The 6,020-nt window shown below is 35.2% G+C and overlaps 1 long non-coding RNA gene across 2 annotated transcripts; it reads left to right on the plus strand.

Moving 5' to 3' along the window:
- Positions 1-2,772: 2,772 nt before the first annotated feature.
- On the plus strand, positions 2,773-5,407 carry LOC129367426 (uncharacterized). Of its 2 annotated transcripts, XR_008606701.1 has the most exons (4): positions 2,773-2,937; positions 3,905-3,988; positions 4,564-4,656; positions 4,820-5,407. It is a non-coding gene; the product is annotated as an uncharacterized LOC129367426 (long non-coding RNA). The 2 variants fall into 2 exon arrangements; XR_008606700.1 differs by lacking the exon at positions 2,773-2,937 and having other exon boundaries at positions 3,604-3,988.
- Positions 5,408-6,020: the final 613 nt, after the last annotated feature.

Consider the following 6,020-nt stretch of genomic DNA (forward strand, 5'->3'; position numbering starts at 1 on the left):
TGCCAAGCCTGTGTCCATGAGTTTTATTTGGGGGAAATTAAAAAAAAGGGGGAAGAAAGTAGATATGCAAAAATAGTCAAAGGATGCCCAAATGAAAAAGGATGCCATAATGCCTCAAAGCTACATACTCTAAAGCTAAACAAGATTAGCAAAATTGAATAATTTCGAAAGCTGTGGGCAGGATGTAAATGGGATGGCATTCTAATCCTCAGGGCCAGGTGACTTGCTCTGCATGTGTACAAACACTTTGTATAGAGAACAAACAGCAGGAGAACTCGCTCGTGTAGATCAGCCCATTGGATTGAAATGTTACTACAGTGGATTCCTACCTGACAAAATTAATACCTGTTCTAGCTTCACCTCAAAAGTTCTCACTGAGCTTTTGGGCACAGAAGAAAGTGTTTTTTTTTTTTTTTGTTGATTTTATTTATTTATTTTTTATCTGTTTGATAAAATTAATGTTCATATTCATTGAGATGATTTAAGTTTCTGATGTGAGATTCTCTTAATTATCTTATCTTATTATTAATTATTATTTGTCTACTGCAGCTAAGCTTGCCTGCACTGTCTTGGCATCTTAATTTATTATAAATCCAGATTTGCTCTAAGCATTAGATCGGGTCCACAAGAAGTCAATACCAAACTTCAACAGGTCTAATGATACATACCCCTAGTCAATATAATTGTATTTTTTTTTCTATTCAATTAAAATGCTTGCTTCCATGATTAAATGAGTGAGCTATCTTTCAAAAGACAAAGAAAGCAACATAGGAGGAAAATAAAACTGTTTATTCACATCCGACTGAAGAAGAATATTTCAAAAATGAACTCTCTTCTCTCAAGTAATTGGAAAAATCTTATTTGCATTTAAGCAATCAAACCTTTCTTTTTGATGTCAACCAGATTTTTGCATTTTTTTCCCCTTTGGTTTTCTGGCCATTTCTCTCAAATTGGAGTGACTCCTTGCCAACACTCTTATTTTTTTTATTTTTGCTCCCTCTAGTATATATTTTCTGTAAGATTCTGACTTGAAACCTGAACCACTCAGTCCACGTCCACTAAGAAGAAACATGTTTGTACTATTAAAAGATTACTTTTACATATATGTTTAGACATGTTTTTTTTTGACACTGTGCAAATAATTTACCATGACTAAAACACTGCGAGCTGTCAAGATCATTTAAGCACAAGTGAAACTTTGACTCTTGAAAACCGATAAGCAGACAACTCAGATTTCAGTCGCTTATTTCCTCAGAGGCCACAGTTCTCCTCAAAAGGAGAGATCAGAATAAACTTAACAGTAGAATCAACAGCGTTGATCGAACGCTACTATCAATACCGCAGCTTTAAAGCTCTTAACGTATACTGTATAGTCTTATCGGCTGAATTCTGGCTGACCTTTACGCCGCGTTGTCAGGGCTCCGCTCTATATTTGTCATATCAACAGCATAGTGATAGTCTTTCCAGGCTGCTCTCAAATGACATCGTGGGAAAAATATCTTGGGTCAACACTGAAGGAAAGGTATATTTTGGACACAGATTTGCAGACTGATGTACGCTTGAGAGAAGAATAAAAAAAGGGCTTAAATGACATTACTGCCCAGAAGGAGAAAGTCAGCAATGTTGAGACTATGCATTCATCGAGGGCAAAGATTTATTTCCTCTTGATTCCGTTAAAATTATATTCTGTTTCAGGAAGATTTACAGTGACATGGCCAAGCTGGCTTTGGTTACCAAGTAGCATGTATTGACCAAATCTAACAGGTGTCTTCTCACCCTCTCAGTATATATCTTGTTGCTACACACTGTAAAAAAGGAACCTCAGGGGTTATCACATTAACAAAAGAATATCATGTACTGTTAATTAAATAATTTCATGTTTGAGCCAAAACCATGATACAATCATGTTGCATAAACAAGATATTCCACAACTTCAACGTTTATAAAATTGAATCATGTTGAGCGAACATGATTCATTATAGTCAGACCGATCCTATGCTGAAGACCACGAGTGAGATCACGCGATATCACGCAAGTTCACGCAAGATTACGCGAGACAATCGGTTTTTTCTCGCAAATGGAATAAAATGTATTCAAGGTGAGATAACGTGATTCAATTACGTCAGCTAGATCTTCCGCCAAAAAAAAAAAAGAACGTCGGGGCGTATTACATTAACAATAGAATATTATGTACCTTTCACACAATAATGTTGGGTTTGAAGCGAAAACGTGATAAAATCATGTTGGATAAACAAGATATTCCACGACTTCACATTTATAAAATTGAATCATGTTGAACTAACATGATTCATTATAGTTAGACTGATATTGTGCTGACGACAACGAGTGAGATCACGGGATATCACGCGAGAACACGCGAGACAATCGGTTTTTTCTCTCAACTGAACTAACGTGATTGAATGACGTTATCTCAACTTGAATACATCTAATTCCTCAAGCTCCCAGGCCTCTACCAGAGGCCTGGGAGCTTGAGGGTCCTGCGCAGTATCTTGGCTGTGCCAAGATATATATATATATATATATATATATATATATATATATATATATATATATATTTTATTAGATTAACTTTGACAAATATTGATATTGAATAAAATAAAAAAAAACATAATATATATATATATATATATATATATATATATATTTTTTTTTTTTTTTTAAACATATATATATATATATATATGTTTTTTTTTAAATTTTATTCAATATCAATATTTGTCAAAGTTAATCTAATAAAAAAAACACAGTGACGTCAGTTCCAAAGCGCTATTGTGTCAGACTCATCTCCCGCTGAAGAGGATCCAGCGACATCAAGAGATTACGGAAAATCACGCGAGATAACTGGCTCGCACCTTGTTGGGTTTTTTCAAGGGCAGAGGGGAGATTCCTGGCGTGCATCTACTTAATTTGAAAAAGGTAAGAGTCAAACTATTTTCATCTAAATCCATATAAAAATATGTAACTTAAAATTTCTCTACCATTTGCACCATTTTCTACTTGTTCCATACTTGTGTCACATTATTTCATGTTCTGTAGATTAAGTCGGTTAGGTTAAGGCAGATAGCTTTTTGTTTACATTTATCGCCGCACCATGTTAGGTACATTCTTTGCGAAAAAACTCTGCAGAGCCATATGTAGTGTAAGGGTCACAAAGCTGCTGCCAGAGACACAAATGGACCCCGGAAATGTCACAGTTTTGCTCCTCCTGAGCTCCCTGGAGGTTTAGTGGATTTTTAACACACGGATCTAACATCAGTCTATTTCTAACTATTTTAATTCTATTTCAGTAATGTTACTATGGAGGTAAATGTAGATACACACACACACACTTTGGTACCTTTCTATCATCATCGAGATTCTTAATTAATTATGGTAATAAAAAGTCCTACATTTCAGTCGGTGAAACCTGCAGAAAGCATTGCTTTCTGAGCTTTGTTAAATGTTCCTAAAATACCTGTTAGTTATGGATTTCTAGTATATTTTGTCAGGCTAAAACTCTCAATGGATTATCCATTATTACAGACTTGAGCTTTCTATTTTTTTTCTTTAAAATACATATTCCTCTGCTATAAAGATGTTGGGGTTTTTTGGACTCTTCTTTGTTGTCCCCAAATAATTGTAGCTCAGAAACAATATTGAAGTTCATTGGTTTAATTTTGAAATGTTGATGTTTTTTGTGTTGATTGTTTGTGCTCATTTTGACCTTTGTTACTATTGCTTTCTACAATGTTCAATTCACCATTGTTCTGCACATATGTGCTTGCATACAAGTGTCCAGTGGTTATATTCATGAGGCATTCAAGGGACTTGTACTAAAAGATACAACTCAGTTCAGTATGAATTGCATATTTTAATGGCTGAAAATATATCTGATCTCTTTCAGAACATCACCTGTCTGTAATCCACCTGCGTAAGTACTGGTCAAGGGGCTCATCGGCTATCAAGTTATAGATTTCAGTGGCTAATAGTAAGTTTTGCCAGATCTAAAGTGACTGAATGTAGTGTTAGAGAGCTTATAAAGCTAGGGTTCAGCTAAACATTATTTGGCCAGTCTGTTTTATTTGTCTTTATTTGCGTGGGGATGTGGAAATGTAAGGAGTGTAGTCTCTCTCTGTCTCGTAGATATGACCTGTTAAAACATTTTACACTTAAACACCGGCATATGCGACGTTATCCATGCCCACACATAGACTGTCCATGTACTTGTAAGACATGGAATGCTTTGCATATTCATTTAAGTAGAAGGATATAGACTGTGTTGACCATTCTGTACTTTTCACATATTTCTTTGGTGATATATTCATGTCTTTATTTAAAACTCTAACAGCTTCAGTTAGATGTTTAAATGAGATGTTAAAGTCCATTTTAGTCATGGCATAATGAAGGGATACTAACAATTTTAAATATCTTTCAAATAGACTGCAAGCCACTGATCACTTTTGTTGTGACTTCCTTTTTGAATGCAGCTATGTTTTCAAGTGTGTGAACCTATACTGCTGAGTTTTGAGATTGTTCTCATTGTTTTTTGATCTGCATATTTAGGAAGACACTGCTGAGGTCAGACGAGAGTGCATCCTCAAAGGTCTGTGTGTGTACCTAAATGAAGATCCAGAGAAGCTGGTGAGGGAGTACATGGTATGTTAAATTCTCTTTGTGTTTACAATAGAACTCCTAAGAGTTGTTAAAATACTTTCACCAACTAAGGTCCATGAGTGACTCAATCAATGTCAGTCTTAATTTATTTATTTAATTACATGTGAATTGTCTCTCCCCCAATACCCTTCCCTAACTCCCTTAGGACGTTGATGAATGTGCAGAAATGGCCAAAGCCGAGACTGTCCTCGGAATCGTCATTTGAGCAGAGGGTGCAGAGGCTGCCGATGCACATCTGGATGTTGGGATTGTCCTGGAGGAGGTGGAAGTTATGAACAGCTTGGGCAGTGTATCTTCTGCAATAGTGATGCTGCTGGGACTAATCTATGCTCTAAACTTGAGCTACCCTCAAGTTTAGTGCGTTCAGCACTCAACTTGCTCAGTAACTCAAGCATACCTTTGAAGTAATACAGAAAATAATAATGAAATTGGATGGAAAGAACTTATCAAAGAAAGCACAAGTTCTCAATATGAAACTCGCTGCTAAGTTGAGCAAAGTTTCATATGGAAAATGAGTGTTTAAAGTCTGCAGTAGAAAAGATTTATATTGTTACAGTTCTCTAAGTTGAGCAACTATACTGACATGTTTTATGTTGTAAAGAATTGGCTGGGAAATGAAACTGTAACCTTTTTGTAGTTGTTTTTTTATTTCAATGTCCAACTCAGCTGTGTTTTGTGCTGTGTAAAAAAACGATGTATAACAATTCTGAAAATACAATTGTGTTGTACCTTTTCTAATTGTTGAGTGTTCTTCCTACACTTTCACCTAGTGCTATCTTAAAATGCTTGATTAACGCTTGAAAATATGTCTTTGAATTAACGTCATGAAATAATGGAAAGGATTTCCACACGATTAACTAGCTGTCTTTTAGCATGAAGCATATTTGTTGAGCTAACTTACTTTTAGTGAGTTGGACCTACTGAATCAGGTAGTGTGAAGGTACCACTGTAAAATAAGGTGGTTTCAACTAGATTTACATTCATCTTAATGAAGTTACATCAATGATTTGGTCCTAAACATTGCAGATTAGTTGGGCGGGCTGTATTGCATTACACTGGGTCACGCTATAGTAACTGAGTTAAAGGAACCTTTAAAACATATGTTGAGCCAACACATTTCATTTGAATTTGAATAACCTTAATGAATGGAGTTGAGCCAACTAATTTGATTTACAATCATCCATTGCCTTACCATAATTCTGGTTAAGCCAACATATTTGGTTTAAATTAGAACAACCTTAATGAATTATGTTTTGCCAACTCATTTTATTTATATAAGAATAACCACAATATATTACGTTGAGCCAACATGTTTGATTTAGAATCACCCATTGAATCACCATTGT

The sequence above is a fragment of the Poeciliopsis prolifica genome, unplaced genomic scaffold, assembly GCF_027474105.1.
Source record: "Poeciliopsis prolifica strain line A6 unplaced genomic scaffold, Auburn_PproV2 SCAFFOLD017, whole genome shotgun sequence".
Lineage (NCBI taxonomy): Eukaryota > Metazoa > Chordata > Actinopteri > Cyprinodontiformes > Poeciliidae > Poeciliopsis > Poeciliopsis prolifica.